At 44.3% G+C, this 25,290-nt stretch overlaps 1 long non-coding RNA gene across 1 annotated transcript; it reads right to left on the bottom strand.

The window, feature by feature from the left end:
• Positions 1-9,962: 9,962 nt before the first annotated feature.
• On the bottom strand, positions 9,963-23,503 carry LOC144739056 (uncharacterized). The gene is made up of 3 exons (XR_013589341.1): positions 23,395-23,503; positions 12,803-12,922; positions 9,963-10,089 (listed from the first exon to the last, which is right to left on the bottom strand). It is a non-coding gene; the product is annotated as an uncharacterized LOC144739056 (long non-coding RNA).
• Positions 23,504-25,290: the final 1,787 nt, after the last annotated feature.

Raw genomic sequence — 25,290 nt, 5'->3', positions numbered from 1 at the left:
ATGGGGGGGGGGTAAGAAGTGGCTAAGTTAAAATTCGAGATGCTTCCTTAAAAGATAAATATTTTTAGGGGGGACCTGAAGGCCCAAACTGAACTAAACTCCCTGACCAACTTTGACAGAGAGTTCCAAAGTCCAATGGCCACCGATGCAAAATCCCGGTCGCCCATGGACCACTTTGAGCTTTCTTCTCGCGACACAGAGATCTAAATCAGCGATTCTGATGATGCAATTTACATGAAAGTGACGCTTCACAGTGGACGTTACAATTCCCGCTGATGGCATTACTACTATAATAGCCCAGAAATGTGTGTAATGCACGTGACGTCACTCCACATACCCCCTCCCCCGTCATTAATAATAAAATATTCATGAGCGGGTGGATTTTTACACTCACGCGGAAGGCCGAGTAGAAAGATAGTTTTTTCGCAAAGTTGCTTCAAATATGACGTTTCTTTACAGAAAGTAAAAAATAAATATACGGAGCAGTGCTAAATCCGTACGTGACGTCACTGCAAAAGAGACACCCCCCCCCTCATTCATAATCATGAGCGGGTGGATTTTTACATTCCCGCAGGTTGATTGGAAATAATTTGTTTTACGCAAATTAACTTTAAATTTGACGTTTCTTTATTGAAATGTAATCAAATCAATATTTCTACGCAGCAACAAAGTGTACTTGGTGTCTTTATTTATTTCTTCAGCACTTGAAACAAAAGGTAAGTCTAATTTTTGCTTCTAAATTATTATAAAAGTAGCCTATAGCCCGTCCAAGGACGGGTGTATTGCAGTTAATCTGAAATATTCAATCGAAAATAAAGACCCGCTCATGATTATTAATGAGGGGGTGGGGCCAGGGTCCACATGAGTGACGTCATCATTCCATGATTATTAATGAAGGGGGGGAGCTCCATGTGGAGTGACGGAATCCGCTCATGATTATTGATCAGGGGGGGGAACTCCATGTGGAATGACATCATCCACTCTTGATTATTAATGAGGGGGTGGGTGGCGTGGTCCACATCAGTGACATCATCCGCTCATGATTATTAATGAGGGAGTTTGTGTCTCGCGCGTGACGTCACTCCACATGCCGCACCCCCGTCATTAAGGTAGAGCAGAATTATTATTTGTTGCAAATTCGCTTTAAGTTTCACGTTTCTTTATTTAAAATGAATCTAATAAATAATTCTACGCGGCAACAAATTGGATTTGGGGTCTATATTTTTTCCTAAGATAAGTCTAATTTATGCTTCTACATTTTGGTTAAATAGACATTTCTCGGTGATTTTCCAGATATTGTATTGCAATCCAATTTATTTGCACCCCAGCGACCGAAAGCAGAAAATAATAAAGTATCAGAGCAGTGAATTAGAACAAATTGAAGGTCAGTTATATACAGTGCTACAGTGAAATGCAGTGAAGTGTTTTATGACATAATTTCGTGCAAGATTCACTGCCATTCAATTTCTCGTAACCGTCGCCTCTCAACCTTCACCTCCACCTAACCCTGTACACAAACTACTTTGCATCGCGCATAAAGAAATGTTCTGTACTGTGGAGTACAATATAGTAATTACGCATGATATTTTAGTGATTTTATTTTCATAATGTACTGCTAATAATGTTTTAACGTTTACTGCCGAAACTAGTATTGAGTGTAGTATTTTTAGTAATTGAATGTAATGTTGCGGATACGTCTAGGATGAAGATGCACGCATTAACACGGCTTCAGCATTGTTTAGTCCTCGTGGCAAAATTGCGTTGATTTACGTCGTTTCGGTATTCGTTGTCGCACATTTAAGGAAAGCATCCCCGACATAAACCGGGGTATTACTGTCAACTAAATTATTATTATTCAAGACTTACCACCTCACGTGTAGGTCGTCGCGATCGCATGCTAGAAGCTTGCACATTTGCCTGTTTCTCATTACGAACGTGTCCCAAGGCCTTGTTCAGATCACCTTGAGTGTGGGCCAAGGCAACTGCGTGCACGGACAGTGACCCACACTCGGCGCGGAGACGTGCCACCACCCCACGCACCTCGCGGCTGTACAGGTACATGTGGCGCACACTCACATTCACCTCCACCTGTCAGGAGGACAGAAACAAGAGTTAGGGACAATGACATTTTTATTATTGTTACACTTCCTGACCCAGAAAATCCTAAGTCTCAAGAATATTTTTAACGAGGGTCAAGCCATTTTTTTGGCAGCAGGAGGGGATGATGATTGCATGTGTCATCCGAATTCAGTAATTTTGCAAGTAATTTCCAGCATTGGGATAGATGAGCAATACATGTTCAATTGGAAGGGGTTTTTTATTTTCTGGGAGGAAATCCATGTGTAGTGAGTCCAACTGAGTTGCAGAAGTTCTTCTTCAGAGGCAACACAGTGCATCGCACGCCGTGCTCTGCTAGAGCCGGCATCACTCTGCAACACACACGATGCTGTCCGGCACCATACAGTGACATCCCCAATGTCACTCACTACACATGTGAAGAGTAGTATGACGACATGACATCATGAGCGCTGTGAGGCGCAATGACGTCATGTCACGGGAAATACTTAAGGGGGACCCCGTGGCGAAAGCGGGGTCGTTGTGGGAGCCCGGGATGGTGAGCGTCTTAAGAAGGTCTCTCCTGCTCGTGACCGGACGGTGTTGGCTGATCCCCCGTCCGGGTTCTACGAGTAAGGAGAGCCGAAGATACAGCCAGGGGTAGGGCTCAGAGAAGTCTGCAAGAGCCGGTTAAGATTACGTGGGGTGCTGCTCTCCTCGGTCGGGTGGTGTTGGATAAGCCCCCATCCCAACTCGAGTGAGAGGCCAAGAGATAGCCCAGGCTAGGAATAGATAGAGCCTGACGTCCGCGTCAAGGACTGAGTGTAGGGACACCTACCTCTGGTGTGTTTTGTTACCTCTGTGTTAATAAACTGGCGCAAGCCCTTACTAAGAGTTCAGTCTACGAGTCGTCCATGTACAGCAGGTGGAGAACATACACACTCCTCAATTAAGCCCACAAATCAACTATGCATCATAACGCTGGCCGTGGAAACCTAAGTTTATGAATAAAATAATTGACGTGGCTCAGCGGTAGTGCATTTGCCACTTGTTGCAGAGGTTTGCGGTTCTATTCCGACAGGCCGTCCTGGTTAATACTAAGATGTACGAGCCGTAAAATAAACGCCATCGGCTTCACAGGGGACATCGAATATCCCGTTTAACACGTAGGCTTTCACGACGAATATCATCCATAAGAGGTTTGTTTTGTTAGATCGTGTAAATATATGTGTCGTTAAAATCCACCACCACCCGACACAGCCAACTAGTAAGGGTTGTAATGTAAACAGAACATGCCAATTTGTCACTAGTACAGCACACTGGTGTGTTGGAGAGCCAAGCCACAACATTTACAATCTGAGTACGATGTTTTGCCAGTATTACAACTAGCTTCATCAGGCGACAGACAGATTTGTGGAGAAGTCCACCTGTTTTGTTCCTTATATAGAGGCGTAGATGTGGTGACCACACTTCACGCTCTTGCGCAAAGTGGAGGGGGGGCGATTAATGAGTCAACGTACATTATGCATGTGCATTATACGAGCCCTTTAATCTTGTCCTTCCAGTCCATTGTGTGTATTAAAATAGCCGTATCAATGACAATACTATATTCTATCAAAAAAAATAAAAAATATATTTTGAAACAATCTTTTTTTATATGTTATGTTTCGGCTTGGGTCTAATTGTCAACGCTCAACTTACGTAGGCTGTAATTGACCACGGTCCCTTACATTATGGCAAGCCTCGGGGCCACTTCCTGGAGTTGTGGAGTTCTGCCATTACTCATACGGTACATTTCATTAAAGCGTGTTTAAAAAAAAGTATTTTAAAATATTACTTATTCAAAAGAAGTTTTAGCATCTGTATTATTAGTGCTGTTACCAATACCTCAATGAAGCCCTCATATATTGCTCATACATGTGCAATAATACAGGTCGACGACAAGCGACTGTGTTCATTCAGACGCTGTCTTTCCGACAGACCTGTTCTTCACCTGAGGACGGCTGCTTGCGTTGTGGCCGAAACGTCGTGAAAATTGTATTTTATTATGTTTTATTTTTATTATTTTATTATTTCCCTTCTACGTGACTTTACCGAAAGAACCAAGAAGAAGCGACTGTGTCTCCGTCTGTTTATTTCTTCGTTATATGGACAGCTCGCGTTCCGCTCTCTCGGACGTTCCGCGGCGCGTCGCGTGAGCTGGCGTCCCGCTCTCACGCCATTCTCTCGCTCTCGGCGCGTCGCGTGAGCTGGCGTCCCGCTTCCCCGCTCCCGCGCACCGCTGGCAGACGGCGCGCTGGGAGCCGTCTCCGCGTCGCCACGTGGCCGATGGCTCACGGAGACCCGCGACGTGGTCCAGCTTCCAGCTCTCACCAACTGACCTCGAGCCCCTTCCTGCTCTTCATTATATCCCCTTCCCGCGTCACCCAGACTCTGCCCTTCACCACACCCCTTAAGAACTTTCCAGATAATACCACCCCCTAGCGCCCGCGGGCTCCACCCTTGAACCCTTCCCCCGATGGCTCGTGTCGCCTGGATGGCTTAGGGGCTGGGGCGGCGAAGCCCCAGCCTACGCTCGCATTAAACATGTAAGAATTAAAGCTGTTGGGAATGCATCCCCATATATACAATTGCCTAATGAACTCCTTTATGCGCCGATTTGATTAGTGGCCACTTCTCCAGCATACACATTTTGAGCGCTAAGCGAGGTCTGCCTGTACAATAATTTTCACTATTATTATTCAAGCACACAAATACCTCTCTAGACGTGGGCAGCATGGCTCGACCTCTGGTCTTGCTCCGTGAATTGCCGGCATTCTCGCAGACGCCCCATGCCTCGCCTCACTGCATGCAGCTAAAGACATGGCTGTACTCTCCAATTGCTGTCAAATGAGAAGAGAGTTTAAGACACCATGAAGCACTTTTCTTGACACTGCAACACCACCACACCATCTTGACTAGTTTTACCGTGTCAATGACCACATATGCCAATGCAATTTATATACAGTGAGGGAAAAAAGTATTTGATCCCCTGCTGATTTTGTACGTTTGCCCACTGACAAAGAAATGATCAGTCTATAATTTTAATGGTAGGTTTATTTGAACAGTGAAAGACAGAATAACAACAAAATCCAGAAAAACGCACGTCAAAAATGTTATAACTTGATTTGCATTTTAATGAGGGAAATAAGTATTTGACCCCATCTCAATCATAAAGATTTCTGGCTCCCAGGTGTCTTCTATACAGGTAACGAGCTGAGATTAGGAGCACACTCTTAAAGGGAGTGCTCCTAATCTCGGCTTGTTACCTGTATAAAAGACACCTGTTCACAGAAAAGTTTTAGAAGGTTATGGGTTTAGAGGTTTTGATATTTAGGGGATTAGGGGTTTATAAGGTGAGGGGTTTAGTGGGTTACGGTTTTACAGGTTGAGGGGTTTAGACGGTTTGGGGTTTATAAGGTTAAGGGTTTAGGCAGTTAAGAGTGTTGGGGGTTTATGGGTTGCGGTTTTATAGGGTGAGGTGTTTAGACGGTTGGGGTCTTAAGGGGAAAGTCCTTCAGAGGATTTGGTGTTTAGAGGGTTAGAGTTTAGAACGTTTTGAGTTTAGAGGGTTTAGAGAGTTACGTGTTTAGAGGTTTATGGGTTTTAGAGGGTTAGGGGTTTAGAGAGTTACGTGTTTAGAGGTTTTTGTGTTTCGATTGTTGGATGTTGAATGGTTTAGATGGTTAGTAGTTGAGGTTATAAGGGTATGTGTTTAGGGGTTTAGAGGTATCGGGGTTTCAAGGGTTAGTGATTTACAGTGTTAGGGGTTTAGTGGTTTGAGAGTTGAGGGTTTAACACGTAGACTTTCACAACTAATATTGTCCATAATAAAGTTTTTTTTTGGTTTAGTCTTCAACACTAAATGGCAATTTTTGTTGATGTGACACATTTTACTAATTGGCTGTTTCAGGTGGTGGTTGGTTTAACGACACGTTTATATTTACATAATCTAACAAAAAAAACCTTTATGGGTTTAGAGGGTTCCGGGTGTAGTGGATTATGTGTTTAGAGGGTTAGCATTTTAGGGGCATAGGTGTTTTAAGGGTTAGGTGTCTAGAGGGTTCGTTCTTTAGAGGGTTGGGGTTTAAATGTGTTGAGATTAGGTTACAGATTTAGGGTTTTAGAACGTTAGGGGTTTGAGGGTTAGGGTTTTAGAGGTTGAGGATTTAGGAGGTTATGAGTTCAGAGGGTTAGGGGTCTAGAGGGTTAGTTCTTTAGAGGGTAGTGGTTTAGATTGGTTGGTATTTAGAATGTTAAGGATTTAGGGTTTTAGAAGGTTAGGGTTTCAAGGTTTAGAGGGTTAGGGATTCAGAGGGTTTAGAAGTTTTGGTTTTTAATGGCTTAGACGGTTAGGGTTAAAAGAATAAGGGGTTTAGAGAGTGAGGGTTTTGGTGGGTTAGGGTTTTAAGGGTAAAGGGGTTGAGGGTTAGGGGTATAGGAATTTAGAGGGTTAGGGGTTGAGATGGTTAGTGTTTTGGTGGTTTAGTGTTTAAGCTTTTAGAGGGCGAGGGGTTTAAAGATTAGGGTTGTAAGGGTAAATGGGTTGAGAGGGTTAGCGGTTTAGATGGTTATGGATTTAGATAGGAGTTTAGAGGGTTTTAATTGTTCGAGGTTTAGTGGTTAAGGTCTCTGTGCGAGTCCAACATGTTTGTATGAGTCTATGGTAAGATAACAAGAGTTCAGTTTAATTTGTATATTTCGAAACAAATTGTTTACTTTTCCCGTGATGTTTTTGTATTGTATTTTTGTTGTTATTTTCTGACCCACCCGATTGGACGTCTGTGAAAACATCGTTATAGCTCATCAGATTCATCCAGTATAAATAAATATTCAAATTAAAATTCTATTGACATCTGTGCGAATCTATGGATTTCTGTGAGTTTTTGGGCCTTTGGGTGTATGGATCTCTGTGTGAGGCTATGGGTCTCTGTGCATGTCTATCGGTCTCTGTGAGTATGGGGTCACTGTGTGAGTCTGAGTGTCTGTAGTAATGTATGAGTCTCTGTTGGAGTCTATGGGTTTCTGGGTATGGTTGTTTGTGCGAGTCTTACATGCACAAATTTAACTTAAAAAGGCCATTGAGGGTTGCGGAATCCAAGTTGAATATTAAGTTCCCTGCAGTGCAAGCCAGCTCTCTAGTCGTGTCATCAAACAGCCCCTTTAACTCTTTATAATAAAATAGACTTACTCCAGGAGATCCACACTGAGTCACAGTCAGGTCCTGAATTGTTTTTTTACATTTTCGACGAATGAATGATGAGTTCTTACACAAGTGGAGGGGGGGGGGGGAATTCGAGAGACTTGCACCGTTGTTTCAACTGCCACAGAAACAAACTGGTGACCTTAGGATCATCGCAAATCCAGTGTGCTAACCATTACACTGTGGCAAATCACCCACACGCTCACTCACCGAGCTACACGCTCACCTGTACACACATTCACTCAGGACCGCAGCTCACAACACTTCTCTTTCTGCTTCTTCTCTTTTACTGACCCCATGCATAAAACATCAAGGTGCCTTACAATGGGGGGGGGGGGGTAAGAAGTGGCTAAGTTAAAATTCGAGATGCTTTCTTAAAAGATAAATATTTTTAGGGGCGACCTGAAGGCCCAAACTGAACTAGACCCCTTGACCAACTTTGACAGAGAGTTCCAAAGTCCAATGGCCACCGAAGCAAAATCCCGGTCGCCCATGGACCACTTTGAGCTTTCTTCTCGCGACAGAGATCTAAATCAGCGATTCTGATGATGCAATTTACATGAAAGTGACGCTTCACAGTGGACGTTATAATTCCCGCTGATGGCATTACTACTATAATAGCCCAGAAATGTGTGTAATGCACGTGACGTCACTCCACATACCCCCTCCCCCGTCATTAATAATAAAATAATCATGAGCGGGTGGATTTTTACACTCACGCGGAAGGCCGAGTGGAAAGATAGTTTTTTCGCAAAGTTGCTTCAAATATGACGTTTCTTTACAGAAAGTAAAAAATAAATATACGCAGCAGTGCTAAATCCATACGTGACGTCACTGCAAAAGAGACACCCCCCCCTCATTCATAATCATGAGCGGGTGGATTTTTACATTCCCGCAGGTTGATTGGAAATAATTTGTTTTACGCAAATTAACTTTAAATTTGACGTTTCTTTATTGAAATGTAATCAAATCAATATTTCTACGCAGCAACAAAGTGTATTTGGTGTCTTTATTTATTTCTTCAGCACTTGAAACAAAAGGTAAGTCTAATTTTTGCTTCTAAATTATTATAAAAGTAGCCTATAGCCCGTCCAAGGACGGGTGTATTGCAGTTAATCTGAAATATTCAATCGAAAATAAAGACCCGCTCATGATTATTAATGAGGGGGTGGAGCCAGGGTCCACATGAGTGACGTCATCATGCCATGATTATTGATGAAGAGTGGGAGCTCCATGTGGAGTGACGGAATCCGCTCATGATTATTGATCAGGGGGGGAACTCCATGTGGAATGACATCATCCACTCTTGATTATTAATGAGGGGGTGGGTGGCGTGGTCCACAACAGTGACGTCATCCGCTCATGATTATTAATTAGGGAGTTTGTGTCCCGCGCGTGACGTCACTCCACATGCCGCACGCCCGTCATTAAGGTAGAGCAGAATTATTATTTGTTGCAAATTCGCTTTAAGTTTCACGTTTCTTTATTTAAAATGAATCTGATAAATAATTCTACGCGTCAACAAATTGGATTTGGGGTCTATATTTTTTCCTAAGATAAGTCTAATTTATGCTTCTACATTTTGGTAAAATAGACATTTCTCGGTGATTTTCCAAATATTGTATTGCAATCCAATTTATTTGCACCCCAGCGGCCGAAAGCAGAAAATAATAAAGTATCAGAGCAGTGAATTAGAACAAATTGAAGGTCAGTTATATACAGTGCTACAGTGAAATGCAGTGAAGTGTTTCATGACATAATTTCGTGCAAGATTCACTGCCATTCAATTAACACAAGATACAATTATACTCTGCTAATTTTTTTCGTAAATATTACAGCTTCCGTCCTAGGATGGGCAAAGAAGCTAGTTTGATAAGAGTAGGCCAATGTGTGTTGCTGTCACGGTTCAAATTTTCCAAATTCACAAATGACCGACAAATTCCTCAATTGGCATTCCACAAAGCAACATCACAACATGTAGCTACTGCAGACTACTGTATGTGCTGTACTGCGCCTTCGTGATAGCCTTGCGCTGTAAGCCTTGCGATTTTACACCTCCCCCTTTTATATCGTTTAGAAAATACGTTGTCACTTCATTATCAACACCACCGCTACCCGACTAGCGTTGCCTCAACCCACACTCATGTCGCTGACAGCATCGTCTGCCCTTTCTCGTAACCGTCGCCTCTCAACCTTCACCTCCACCTAACCCTGTACACAAACTACTTTGCATCGCGCATAAAGAAATGTTCTGTACTGTGGAGTACAATATAGTAATTACGCATGATATTTTAGTGATTTTATTTTCATAATGTACTGCTAATAATGTTTTAACGTTTACTGCCGAAACTAGTATTGAGTGTAGTATTTTTAGTAATTGAATGTAATGTTGCGGATACGTCTAGGATGAAGATGCACGCATTAACACGGCTTCAGCATTGTTTAGTCCTCGTGGCAAAATTGCGTTGATTTACGTCGTTTCGGTATTCGTTGTCGCACATTTAAGGAAAGCATCCCCGACATAAACCGGGGTATTACTGTCAACTAAATTATTATTATTCAAGACTTACCACCTCACGTGTAGGTCGTCGCGATCGCATGCTAGAAGCTTGCACATTTGCATGTTTCTCATTACGAACGTGTCCCAAGGCCTTGTTCAGATCACCTTGAGTGTGGGCCAAGGCAACTGCGTGCACGGACAGTGACCCACACTCGGCGCGGAGACGTGCCACCACCCCACGCACCTCGCGGCTGTACAGGTACATGTGGCGCACACTCACATTCACCTCCACCTGTCAGGAGGACAGAAACAAGAGTTAGGGACAAGGACATTTTTATTATTGTTACACTTCCTGACCCAGAAAATCCTAAGTCTCAAGAATATTTTTAACGAGGGTCATGCCATTTTTTTGGCAGCAGGAGGGGATGATGATTGCATCTGTCATCCGAAATCAGTAATTTTGCAAGTAATTTCCAGCATTGGGATAGATGAGCAATACATGTTCAATTGGAAGGGGTTTTTTATTTTCTGGGAGGAAATCCATGTGTAGTGAGTCCAACTGAGTTGCAGAAGTTCTTCTTCAGAGGCAACACAGTGCATCGCACGCCATGCTCTGCTAGAGCCGGCATCACTCTGCAACACACACGATGCTTTCCGGCACCATACAGTGACATCCCCAATGTCACTCACTACACATGTGTAGAGTAGTATGACGACATGACATCATAAGCGCTGTGAGGCGCAATGACGTCATGTCACGGGAAATACTTAAGGGGGACCCCGTGGCGAAAGCGGAGTCGTTGTGGGAGCCCGGGATGGTGAGCGTCTTAAGAAGGTCTCTCCTGCTCGTGACCGGACGGTGTTGGCTTATCCCCCGTCCGGGTTCTACGAGTAGGAGAGCCGAAGATACAGCCAGGGGTAGGGCTCAGAGAAGTCTGCAAGAGCCGGTTAAGATTACGTGGGGTGCTGCTCTCCTCGGTCGGGTGGTGTTGGATAAACCCCCATCCCAACTCGAGTGAGAGGCCAAGAGATAGCCCAGGCTAGGAATAGATAGAGCCTGACGTCCGCGTCAAGGACTGAGTGTAGGGACACCTTCCTCTGGTGTGTTTTGTTACCTCTGTGTTAATAAACTGGCGCAAGCCCTTACTAAGAGTTCAGTCTACGAGTCGTCCATGTACAGCAGGTGGAGAACATACACACTCCTCAATTAAGCCCACAAATCAACTATGCATCATAACGCTGGCCGTGGAAACCTAAGTTTATGAATAAAATAATTGACGTGGCTCAGCGGTAGTGCATTTGCCACTTGTTGCAGAGGTTTGCGGTTCTATTCCGACAGGCCGTCCTGGTTAATACTAAGATGTACGAGCCGTAAAATAAACGCCATCGGCTTCATAGGGGACATCGAATATCCCGTTAAACACGTAGGCTTTCACGACGAATATCATCCATAAGAGGTTTGTTTTGTTAGATCGTGTAAATATATGTGTCGTTAAAATCCACCACCACCCGACACAGCCAACTAGTAAGGGTTGTAATGTAAACAGAACATGCCAATTTGTCACTAGTACAGCACACTGGTGTGTTGGAGAGCCAAGCCACAACATTTACAATCTGAGTACGATGTTTTGCCAGTATTACAACTAGCTTCATCAGGCGACAGACAGATTTGTGGAGAAGTCCACCTGTTTTGTTCCTTATATAGAGGAGTAGATGTGGTGACCACACTCCACGCTCTTGCGCAAAGTGGAGGGGGGGCGATTAATGAGTCAACGTACATTATGCATGTGCATTATACGAGCCCTTTAATCTTGTCCTTCCAGTCCATTGTGTGTATTAAAATAGCCGTATCAATGACAATACTATATTCTATCAAAAAAAATAAAAAATATATTTTGAAACAATCTTTTTTATATGTTATGTTTCGGCTTGGGTCTAATTGTCAACGCTCAACTTACGTAGGCTGTAATTGACCACGGTCCCTTACATTATGGCAAGCCTCGGGGCCACTTCCTGGAGTTGTGGAGTTCTGCCATTACTCATACGGTACATTTCATTAAAGCGTGTTTAAAAAAAAGTATTTTAAAATATTACTTATTCAAAAGAAGTTTTAGCATCTGTATTATAAGTGCTGTTACCAATACCTCAATGAAGCCCTCATATATTTCTCATACATGTGCAATAATACAGGTCGACGACAAGCGACTGTGTTCATTCAGACGCTGTCTTTCCGACAGACCTGTTCTTCACCTGAGGACGGCTGCTTGCGTTGTGGCCGAAACGTCGTGAAAATTGTATTTTATTATGTTTTATTTTTATTATTTTATTATTTCCCTTCTACGTGACTTTACCGAAAGAACCAAGAAGAAGCGACTGTGTCTCCGTCTGTTTATTTTTTCGTTATATGGACAGCTCGCGTTCCGCTCTCTCGGACGTTCCGCGGCGCGTCGCGTGAGCTGGCGTCCCGCTCTCACGCCATTCTCTCGCTCTCGGCGCGTCGCGTGAGCTGGCGTCCCGCTTCCCCGCTCCCGCGCACCGCTGGCAGACGGCGCGCTGGGAGCCGTCTCCGCGACGCCACGTGGCCGATGGCTCACGGAGACCCGCGACGTGGTCCAGCTTCCAGCTCTCACCAACTGACCTCGAGCCCCTTCCGGCTCTCCATTATATCCCCTTCCCGCGTCACCCAGACTCTGCCTTTCACCACACCCCTTAAGAACTTTCCAGATAATACCACCCCCTAGCGCCCGCGGGCTCCACCCTTGACCCTTTACCCGATGGCTCGTGTCGCCTTAGGGGCTGGGGCGGCGAAGCCCCAGCCTACGCTCGCATTACACATGTAAGAATTAAAGCTGTTGGGAATGCATTCCCATATATACAATTGTCTAATGAACTCCTTTATTCGCCGATTTGATTAGTGGCCACTTCTCCAGCATACACATTTTGAGCGCTAAGCAAGGTCTGCCTGTACAATAATTTTCACTATTATTATTCAAGCATACAAATACCTCTCTAGACGTGGGCAGCATGGCTCGACCTCTGGTCTTGCTCCGTGAATTGCCGGCATTCTCGCAGACGCCCCATGCCTCACTGCATGCAGCTAAAGACATGGCTGTACTCTCCAATTGCTGTCAAATGAGAAGAGAGTTTAAGACACCATGAAGCACTTTTCTTGACACTGCAACATCACCACACCATCTTGACTAGTTTTACCGTGTCAATGACCACATATGCCAATGCAATTTATATACAGTGAGGGAACAAAGTATTTGATCCCCTGCTGATTTTGTATGTTTGCCCACTGACAAAGAAATGATCAGTCTATAATTTTAATGGTAGGTTTATTTGAACAGTGAGAGACAGAATAACAACAACAAAATCCAGAAAAAACGCATGTCAAAAATGTTATAAATTGATTTGCATTTCAATGAGGGAAATAAGTATTTGACCCCCTCTCAATCAGAAAGATTTCTGGATCCCAGGTGTCTTTTATATAGGTAACAAGCTGAGATTAGGAGCACACTCTTAAAGGGAGTGCTCCTAATCTGAGCTTGTTACCTGTATAAAAGACACCTGTTCACAGAACCAATCAATCAATCAATCAGATTCCAAACTCTCCACCATGGCCAAGACCAAAGAGCTCTCCAAGAATGTCAGGGACAAGATTGTAGACCTACACAAGGCTGGAATGGGCTACAAGTCCATCGCCAAGCAGCTTGGTGAGAAGTTGACAACAGTTGGTGCGATTATTCGCAAATGTAAGAAACACAAAAGAACTGTCAATCTCCCTCGGCCTGGGGCTCCATGCAAGATCTCACCTCGTGGAGTTGCAATGATCATGAGAACGGTGAGGAATCCGCCCAGAAATACACGGGAGAATCTTGTCAATGATCTCAAGGCAACTGGGACCATAGACACCAAGAAAACAGTTGGTAACACAGTACGCCGTAAAGGACTGAAATCCTGCAGCGCCCGCAAGATCCCTCTGCTCAAGAAAGCACATATACATGCCCGTCTGAAGTTTGTCAATGATTCAGAGGACAACTGGGTGAAAGTGTTGTGGTCAGATGAGACCAAAATGGAGCTCTTTGGCATCAACTCAACTCCCGTGTTTGGAGGAGGAGGAATGCTGCCTATGACCCCAAGAACACCATCCCCACCGTCAAACATGGAGGTGGACACATTATGCTTTGGGGGTGTTTTTCTGCTAAGGGGACAGGACAACTTCACCGCATCAAAGGGACGATGGACGGGGCCATGTACCGTCAAATCTTGGGTGAGAACCTCCTTCCCTCAGCCAGGGCATTGAAAATGGGTCGTGGATGGGTATTCCAGCATGTCAATGACCCAAAACACACGGCCAAGGTAACAAAGGAGTGGCTCAAGAAGAAGCACATTCAGGTCCTGGAGTGGCCTAGTCAGTCTCCAGACCTTAATCCAATAGAAAATCTGTGGAGGGAGCTGAAGGTTCGAGTTGCCAAACGTCAGCCTCGAAACCTTAATGACTTGGAGAAGATCTGCAAAGAGGAGTGGGACAAAATCCCTCTTGAGATGTGTGCAAACCTGGTGGTCAACTACAAGAAACGTCTGACCACTGTGATTGCCAACAAGGGTTTTGCCACCAAGTACTAAGTCATGTTTTTCAGAGGGGTCAAATACTTATTTCCCTCATTGAAATGCAAATCAATTTATAACATTTTTGACATGCGTTTTTTCTGGATTTTGTTGTTGTTATTCTGTCTCTCACTGTTCAAATAAACCTACCATAAAAATTATAGACTGATCATTTCTTTGTCAGTGGGCAAACGTACAAAATCAGCAGGGGATCAAATACTTTTTTCCCTCACTGTATGTAAAACTGCTCAATTATTTACAACTAGCCTTTAGCCTGTCCAAGGACGGGTGTATTGCAGTTAATCTGAAACTTGCAAGTGAAAAGCAGACCGCGACGTGATATTCATTGCATCAATGCGTGTGCAATCTGTAAGGGCGCAGTGACACAGACCTATTTCATTTTAAGGTTATAATCCCTTGTTCATCATGACGTCCTTTTTACTTTGATGTCTCAATAGCATTACGGAGATTGCTTGACTTGAGGGTTTTGCCTTTGTAGTGAGGTTTGTAAGTTAACGCTGAGGAGGGGGGAGGAGGGACCTCGGCCCCCCATGTGGAGTGACGTCAGCCGCTAATTATTATGAATGGGGGGAGGTGTCCATTTGGAGGACGTCACCTTATGATTATTAATTAGGGGGGCTGTTCGATGTGGAGTGACGTCACCTGCTCATGATTATTAATTAGGGGGGTGCGTGCTCCATGTGGAGTGATGTCATCTGCTCATGATTATTAATGAGGGGGGCTGTTCGATGTGGAGTGACATCACTTACGCATGACTACACTATGTGTAACACAATTTTTGTTCCTGGGTAGTAAGTGTTATTTTTTAATTGCTTCTGCCTAAAAAGTATAGAAAATGGCTATTATTCCCCACAAACTTTGGTTTTGTGACCAGGACAGTGATATTTAGAAATGTACCTATTTTCAATGAGAAAACGGGCGAATGTGTGTCTTTTCGTTCACATAAAGTCAGAAAAAAAACATATGAATCGAAATTAACATGTATTTATACTAAAGTAATACAAAAATTATTACAAAAGATTTAGAAGGGAGTAGTTTTTGAAGATTTACAATTATACTGTAAATTACTTTCATGAATCAGCCCCCAAATGTAGCCTCCCATCATGTTCTCATTATACTGTCCTTGGTAGCGGCGTTCAAAGTCCAGTATATCCTGGTGGAAGCGCTCGCCCATTTCCTCCGAGTGCGCTGCCATATTCTCCTTGAATTTATCAAGATGAGCATAAAGGAAATGGACTTTGAGGGACATCCTACAGCCCATTGTGCCATCGTTCTTCACCAGTCTCAACCAGCTCCACATAGTTTTCGGCCTTGTGATTTCCCAGGAGGACCCGAACGACTGCGACAAAGCTGTTCCAAGCCGCTTTCTCCTTACTTGTGAGCTTCTTGGGGAATTCATTGCACTCCAGGATCTTCTTTATCTGTGATTCGACGAAAACACCAGCTTTCACCTTTGCCTCAGACAGCTTCGGGAAGTACAGTGGATCCTCGGTATACAACCGCTTTGGAATACGTCGAATTTGGTATACGTCGTATACGTATAAAAAATATATCTTGGGATACGACGTCTTGCTTGGGATACGACGCCTTTGCTAAAACTTGTGTGGGTCGGGATGAGTCACCGCGTACAGTACCCGCGTATGCCCGTTCACGACTGAAACAAAGCGAGAGTGGTGGGGTAGCGGGGGGAGGCGGGGGACGTGGGGGGGAGGGGCGGGGTGGCGTGGCGTGGGGGAGAGGGGCAGGGGATGTGGGGAAAAGGGGCAGGGTAGCGTGGTGGAGAGGGGGGGGGGGGACGTAGAGGAGAGGGGCGGGGGACGTGGAGGGCTGCCCCCATGGAGGGCCCCAGGTCGAGGCGCGTGCTACTTGCGGGGTTGAGACACGCCACGTGGCCAGCGCAGCTGCCAGCAGCGCGGTCACGTGGCTTCTGTAAGCATTTTCGTAATTAGTGTCTAAATTATTTTATACAACCCCATTAATGTATAATATGCCATATAAAATATAATTTATTTTCCTCTGGAACGGATTATTTCCTTTCCCTTTATTTCTTATGGGAAAAAATCGTTTGGTATACGTCATTTTCGGTATAAGTCCTACCTTCTGGAACGAATTAACGACATATACCGAGGTTCCACTGTAGTCTTGAAGGTACTTGAAGGCTGCCGACTCCTTATCTACAGCTCTGACAAATTGTTCCATAAGGCCCACTTTGATGTGCCGTGGTGGCATCAGCACCTTCCGGGGGTCCACCAGTGGCTCCCACTTGACGTTCCTCCCCACAGAGAACTCGGTCCGCTGTGGTCAGTCCCACCTGTGGTAGTGCGCCTTGGTGTCCCTGTTGTCCCAAAGGCAAAAATAGCAGGGAAACTTGGTAAAACCGCCTTGGAGACCTTTCAGGAATGCCACCATTTTTAAGTTTACGATGACCTCCCTGCCATACTCATCATACTTCAAGGCATCCAGCAAGGTCTTGATGCTGTTGTAATCCTCTTTGAGGTGCACCGAGCGAGCCAGGGGAAGAGACGGGTACTTATTACCATTACGGAGCAGCACGGCTTTGAGGCTCCTGGATGAGCTGTCAATGAAGAGGCGCCACTCATTCTGGTTACAGGCGATTCCGATTGCCTCGAACAGACTGGTCACATTGTGGCAGAAGCAGAGCCCATCTTGACGGGTGAAGAAGCTGCAAAAAGGTTGGTGACGCTTCCTCTGATCTGCGACTTGCACACTTGCATTCAACCAGTTTCACTGCTTGAGCCGAGACATCAAAAGCTCAGCAGCATTGGACTTGGTGAGACCAAGATCTCTGATCAAGTCGTTGAGGTCTTTTTGGTTTCTCTCCTCGGCTCCACCTCTGAAAATGTCATCTGGATCTACATCTTCCTCGCTCTCTGACTTGCATTGAAAATTGTAAAACATTTTAAAATAAAAAAGTTTTACAATTTTTTATATTTTATAATATAAAATTCCGAGCAACAATTGTCCATCTTACATTCCATAGTTTTTTTGCATTGCTGGCAGGTGAAATGAGGTGCCCAGGGTTTGTCTTGATCCCCGACAGGCATGCCGAAATATCGTAAATATGCCTTGTGGGCCTCACACATCTTAGCAGATGCTTCAACAGGTACTTTTTCGCTCTTGTATTGATAAATTGGCCGCAGACATAGCAAAATGCGTCTGCCGGTTGCTTGCAGCCGCTTAATGCCATCTCAGAAAAATGCAGATATATATCCACTTCGGCAGCTGGAACTAAACTGAACTGGTGGGCTTAAGGCCCCTGTATTTATACTAGTATTTATATTACTGGAAAGTTCTAGAATGTTCTCGAAGTTACTCCAAGTTTACTCCGCACTGAATCTATCTGAAATGCTCAATGGAAATAGGTACATTTAAAAATATCACTGTCCTGGTCACAAAAGCGAAGTTTTTGGGGGGAATAGCCATTTTCTGTACTTTTGAGGCATACGCAATTAGAAAATAACACTTACGACCCAGGGACAATTTTTCTTACAGTGTTATTAGTAAGGGGCAGGGGGAGTACTCCATATTGAGTGAAGTTACCCGTTTTGGATTATTAATGAGGGGAAATGGCGGAGCCAGGATTTTCAGGTAGGGGTGGCAACTCCTCCAGCAATGAAAAATGATAGTTGTTAGTAAGTAAGGACTTGTCCCTTGCTTTTTATTCGACGCGTGTGCGGCGATGTGTGCAGCCATCAATCGAGGGTCGAATTCGAACTGTGTGTGATCGGCATCGCGCTCACTTAAGATATGCCTTCAGGGAAGTCGTGTACTGTATACGCAACTGCGCACAATTCTGTGAGTGACTTATAACTGCTTTGACGTTACTTATTGCCAATTATGGACTCAGACTATTGTCCTATCATCTCATAGAGTCCCTGGCACATAATAGTATGCTATACAGTGGCAGTGGGGGTCGCAAAATGCCGATTTATTACTAATAAACCCCAATGATCCGATCGAAATTAGGGATTTAGATCGGATCATTGGGGGGGCACGTGCCACCCCACCCCCCACTAGCTCCGCCAGTGAGGAGGGGTGGGGGGTCCATTTGGAGGACGTCACCTGCTCATGAATATTAATGAGGCGGGCTGGTCGATGTGGAGTGAGGTCACGAGCGTTAAGGACAGACATTCCTGGGTGGTTATTTACAATAGTTATTTTGGTTAGACTACATAACAAACTAGCCAAGATTATGTCATAAGACTCTCCAAAAAGGTGAATTGTCATGTCCATAAGCATTTAACGTGCTAATTATTGTTGTTTGAGCTCATTGGTACATCAGTACACTTGGTTAATATAAAAAATAAAATTACGTAGAGGGACAGATATTTGAAGGAGACATTGCTTATTTATTATTACTGTACTTATATTCTGCACAACGATGCTACAAATAATTTTGTCTGGCATGCATAACATTCTCCACATGTAGAGCCACTTATAAAGTGCTATATAGTGCTATATTAGTAGTAATGTACATGTGGAGTATGATAATTAGCTGTACACATATAAAATATTATATAGTATACTAAATAAAATAATTAATACTGTATCGTCGTTGTGAAAAATGTAAGTCCAATAATAATCCAATAATCCGCGTTCCTGTGGGGGATCAAATCGTGGGTCCTGTAACCTGCGGTACACCGTGGAGAGTCGTTAAACAATCCCCGTGAAAACATGTTTACGCTGACGTATGCTATGGATTATGGGATGAATTAACTGCACAGTTGCATTCATTACATGAAATAAAATCACTGATTTTTTTATTACGCGTTTTCTAACACCCAAATGGTGCAACATCTTCCATGTGCATAATGGAGGTTTTTTGGGTTAGATCACGTAAATATAGAAATGTGTCGTTAAACCCGCCACCACCCGACACAGCAAAGTAGTAAGGGTTGTCACGTAAACAGAACATGCCAATACGTCACGAGTACATCACACCAGTTTGTTGGAGAGCCAAGCCACAACGTTGACAATCTGAGTACGACGTTTCCCAAAAACCTCTATTATGAATTATATTGGTCGCGAAAGCCTACGTGTTAAATGTTTCATGTGGGTCTATATTAGAAGATGTCCTTGCATTACACCGTATTGGCGGTACACCGCTGGTGCGCGGTACAGTATCATAACAAAAAATTTGGAATACATTTTTATTTTCCCGCAATTCACAACCCCGGTCAGAAAATATTGCGTCTGTGCGTCAAAATCAATCAGAAGACCAATGTTATGAGCAGCTGAACACAAAGATTCACAGTCTGTTGCCGTATAGCAGCACCCAGTCTGATTGCGATTGACTGGCTCCGTGTTCCAAAGGCAAGATTTGACTCCTCGTGCCCTAGACTTGGTCGGACGGTTCTTCGAATAATTTCCGAAATCATTGCTCGTCGGACGGTGGTATTAAAATAGTATAGGACTCAGGGTGTCATCACATGTTCGAATGGGGAAAGTAGCTACTGAATCTAAGTGCACCTTGTGATGGAGAGTTCTGCAGCTCACTCAAGGGGCAACAGCGACATCGTCAGACTGCTTCATGAGGACCACCGTTATCTTAATTTGGAGCTTTCGTGACTGCAGGAATTACTCTTTGGTTCTTTCGGTAAAGTCACGTATAAAGATAAAATAATAAATTAAATACTAGCATACGACGTTTCTCTAACCCCTCCCTCTCTCCACCCCCTCTGTCTATTTAAGGCCTCGCCACAGAGACGATCGTCAAATAGTCCCCATAATCTGTATGGTGTGGGAAAGCACTCATTCAGCTGTGGATTGATCAAAGGGCTGCACGTGTACACGTGGGAAAATCATCATGATCACCATAACAATGCAATACCAACAGCATGACTATTGTTGTCATTACAATGACATCATTATCATCTCCCCCATTGTCGGCATCCTCATAACCTCCTCCAACAATCAACATCATCATAGTCATCACCGCCATTATCATCGTGATCATGAACGTCATAATCATTATTGTGACTATCATAATCATGTAAATCATGAACGATTGTCACCATTACCAACACCATCATCATCATAACTACCCCAAACAACAACCACCATCATCAACATCATTACCCCTACCAAAATAAATACAATCATCACTCACAATGCTATCACTACCATCAACATCATCATTACTAACGTAACTTTATCTGTGAAACATCCTGTTGTATTTAAAACAGATATTCCTAGAATATAAAAAAATCACACAACCGGTTTCATTAAGCTATAATATTCTGACATTCATGTTGATTCCAATGACTGCTACGGTATATGGGCATTTCAGTCGGGCAGAATGTAACAAAGACAAAAGATCCCTGCATAGCCTCAACAGACCGCAGGGGCAAGTGCTGTTATTGAACACCTATGAACGCCAACACAGCATAAAATGGGGTGTTTTGGACACATTTATCTAGTGATATTACACACCACACCAGGAACTCATTTCACTTTGAGTATATATGGGGGGGCGGGGGAGTTCAGCACCGGTGGAAATATTTGCCACCAATGTTGGCCGTGAGCGGGAATCAGGTCAACGGATTTGTCGCGCAGTGCAAAATCCGCCATACTTCTACACAGACGCCGCCCAGATCGTAGAAACAATCGCCAAGTCGCACGCTACCGCGTCCACCACCACAGCCAACAGTGGACACGCGCCCACCACGCGCACGATCGCCCATCGCCCTGTGCCATGACATCATCGGTAGTCGGTTGGTGTCTCTCCCCCCTGGCCTGGACTCGAACAACCCGAGTGTGCGCAGAGTCAGCGGAGCCATCCTTCACGCGAGACGTTTCAACCGATCTCGCGTCTACCCACGTGGACATTAAAGAAAGACCCCGTGGCTCTTTGTGATAAAAGCGGCAGACAACCCCAGTGACCCGGTACAAAACAAACAAAAACATCCCACTACGGGTCAATAAGTGTTCGTGCCTTCGCCATATTCTCCCGCACGTGGCTGGTTCACGAAGCGACTTCACCGCACCATGCCGACCGGCCAGCCCGGCTCGGCGTGCCTGTAAATGAGAGCGATGGATCTCCGATGGTGGACCCAGCAGGGATAATGCTAAATCATAAAAGGGATAATAAGATCCACCTTTAAGCCATATAGCCTTCTGGCTGGTGGGGGGGGGTATTCTAGGCGAGCAACCCTGAAGGCTGGCAGAATGTTTATTGGGTTGCTGTTGCAAAAACAATATGTCTTTCTAATGTTGACACACCCGACTGTATAAAGTATACATTTTTGGCCGAGTTTACCTAGGGCAGCTAAGTGAACGTAGATTCTGACGAGGCAGGGTGCAGAGCATGAGCCTGAGAAGCATTCACAGAGGATGGAAGCCTACTTTCTGTACTGCCTCCAACAATTACTTTCCTCTCTGTGCCTATGTGTTACTCTCTCTCTATGTATCTTGGTGATATCTGTCTGCTTATATGTCTGTCTATAGTTTTCTGGTTAGATTTTTGTTGCTATTTCATTTATACCTAATTGGTTTTTTACCCTTCTATCTGGCAACAAAACTGACACCTTTTTACAAGGAGTCATGTTTGCATAGACCGCAATACCTGCAGTCATAATACAAACAAAAGACATAACTCTGATAATGTGCACTGTCCTTGAAGTTGATAAAAAGGTGTCAGCTTTGTTGCCAGATAGAAGGGTAAAAAACCAATTATCATATTTTACTGGCAAATGAGGTTCTCATTTATACCTGTATGTTATTATTTAATTTATTATTTTATCTTTATACGTGACTTTACCGAAAGAACCAAAGAGTGACCACCGTTATGTTATGCTGTACCGGTGTTGTATTTATGATACTTGATATCCAAGTAAATACATGCTAAATACTTCCTAACAGATCGCGTGAGCACAGCTAGTCTATACTGATACAAACCCAAAAGACGACATTGCTGGATTACGGAAGCAAATCGCGAATCACAAATCCCCGAATTACAGGGATTTGTAGATTACCACATCGCGAATTATTGGATTTCTGCTGTAACAAAAGACATTACACGCCTCCTGCACATATATATGTCCCTCTACGTACAAAACAACTATGTATATCGGCCTTTTGGGAGCGCATCTCAGACAGCATGGGTTCAACGCAAGCAAACTCTGGACCGGTTTTGACATTCAGTGTCTTCATCAGCAGTCCGATTTGGAAGAAACCACAGCTGAAACTTTCTAAATGGTTAGTAGCAATTTCCACTGTCGACGAGTGCTCATTTGCGTGTCGCGTATTTACAGGTGTCGAGGTTGACCCGACTCGAACAGAGCGTCCATTCGCCAATCAACATCTGGTAGCACGCAAAAAAGATCCTCCATGTCGCCTTAACAGACTGTCGGGGCAAGTGCTGGTAGCGAGCAGCACCCACGAAGGCCACACGAGGGGGCGGCCAACACCACGCGCGACCGCGTTTGTCTCCCAGTGGCGATGTTTCTACACACCGTACCAGGTTCTTACATTGAAACCGAGTCGACCTAGGAGAGGCCCAGGACCGCTAACCACGACGCTACCCCTCCCCACGCACACACAATTCTGGCTCTGACTGATGCGGGACGCTCACTGCCCGTGGTGTTCTCGTGTCGCACCGCGTGTGTGGACGCGCTGGCGAGATGGTAGCTACGTCGCTTGGTATACAGGAGGTCGTCGGTTCTATCCCAACCCCGACTTCGGCTGTATATTTTGAGTTTGCGTGTCTCTCTCTCTCCCCGTGTTCGCGTGGATTTTTTTCCGGGTTTTCCCCTCCACATTAAGAATCAACGCGCGTTTGGCTGCTATAAATTTACACGCGATGATACGCCACTTCCGTTGAGGTATAATGTGGTAGTCAGGTCGATTCTGAAAAAGAGCTATAATACAGCTCAGTGTGGAGCCTTAGCTGGTAAAATATAAAAAATACTGAATATAGTTTTGAATAGTTTTAGTTGACTGTTACCTGCACCGCTGTCTCCACTCGCCCCGCGTCTCTCCGGCAACCAACCGCGCGGCGACGTCACGCATCGAGTCCCGATCAATGGGCGAGCGGCGGCTCACACAGCGCCTTGCCACACCCCCACCCCAGCAGGTTGTGCGCACTACTTTTGTAACATTGAATGCGACTTTGGAGTTAACGTAAATTGTAATTCGATTTGACTCAACTGAATATTTTCAAACTCTGAGAACGTCCTTTAAAAACATTTGAACGTATGACAAGATCACTTCATTTTTTGTCCCGGAGGCGGAAAACAACCGCTTGCACGCCATCTCGGCATGATGACGCGAGTGGGGAGACATCGATTAACAACACTTGAATCGATTCGAAGCCGACGACAATTGATTTCCAAGAGAGCTGCCGTTCGCCACTCAGTGGTGGTGACGTCACCACAGCGCTTGTGCCAGGCTAGGTGCATCTTACGGCTACATGTACTCATCTTCTTGGTTCTTTCGGTAAAGTCACGTAGAATGGAAATAATAAAAATAAAACATAATAATTCTCACGACGTTTCGGCCACAACGCAAGCAGCTGTCCTCAAATGAAGAACAGGTCTGTCATTTCCCATAAATATGCTAAATTCCGCTTGATATCTTCTTGGTTCTTTCGGTAAAGTCACGTAGAAAGGAAGTAATAAAATAATAAAAATAAAACAATAAAATAATTCTCACGACGTTTCGGCCACAACGCAAGCAGCCGTCCTCAGGTGAAAACCAGGTCTGTCGAGGCGACAGCGTCTGAATGAAACAGCACACGTGCTTGGAGACTATATATACGCTGGATTGGAAGGGGGGGAAAGGGCGCCTTGACAAAATAATATGCATATCAAGAGGAATTTAGCATATTTATGGGAAATGCAGGTATGTGATTAGTATTACTTATGCCCGTGCATTATGCAGGATTAGCAACATCAAAGGGAGGGGATATGGGAAATGCAGGTATGTGATTAGTACTACTTATGCCCGTGCATTATGCAGGATTAGCAGCATCAAAGGGAGGGGATCTGGGAAATGCAGGAATGTGATTAGTACTACTTATGCCCGTGCATTATGCAGGATTAGCAGCATCAAAGGGAGGGGAAGAAGTGTTAATAGTATGTAGCTGCAGTAACTAAAACCACCACGTAAACAACTAAAGTATAAACTACATAGTATCATCAGTATGCTAAATATACTCTACAATAAGCTGAGTTACTAACAGTAAGTAATACATTACAATTCTACATCGTATATATAATATGCTTCCATCTAAACTTTATTCTCTTACATCACACGAGTCTACACCGTACTGCCATAGACAAACCCAACATTAAATTATATACTGTATTGTTATAAACTATATACATTGTAATATTACACTATGTATTATTCTACCCACCCTAATGTATATCATACTGCTGTATATTCACTATACAAATACGATACTATATATTGCTTTGTACATTGTATTAAGCATATACATTTTTCTATTTGTTATTATACACTGTACCATTGACCGTCGTGTGAAAGATACTAAGAGAAAGCAACGAAATATGTAAATGGGAGAGTAGGGAGAGGGAAACTTGCAGCGGAGCAAAGAATCCATTCCCTGCGGAGAATACAATGCCAGTGAGTGGAACGCGGTCTGAAAGTCACCGTAAACGTGAACACAATCAGTTAAGATCCGAAATGGTTTATTACGTACGTCCTCACACATCTCCTCACCCATCGCCTCACAGATCTCCTCACCCATCTCCTCACCCATCGCCTCACCCATCGCCTCACCCATCGCCTCACCCATCTCCTCACCCATCTCCTCACCCATCGCCTCACCCATCTCCTCACCCATCTCCTCACCCATCTCCTCACCCATCGCCTCACC

Source organism: Lampetra planeri, unplaced genomic scaffold (genome assembly GCF_965212315.1).
Source record: "Lampetra planeri unplaced genomic scaffold, kcLamPlan1.2.h2 scaffold_128, whole genome shotgun sequence".
NCBI lineage: Eukaryota > Metazoa > Chordata > Hyperoartia > Petromyzontiformes > Petromyzontidae > Lampetra > Lampetra planeri.
Note: the sequence above shows the minus strand (reverse complement) of the source record. Positions and strands in the feature narration are given on the sequence as shown.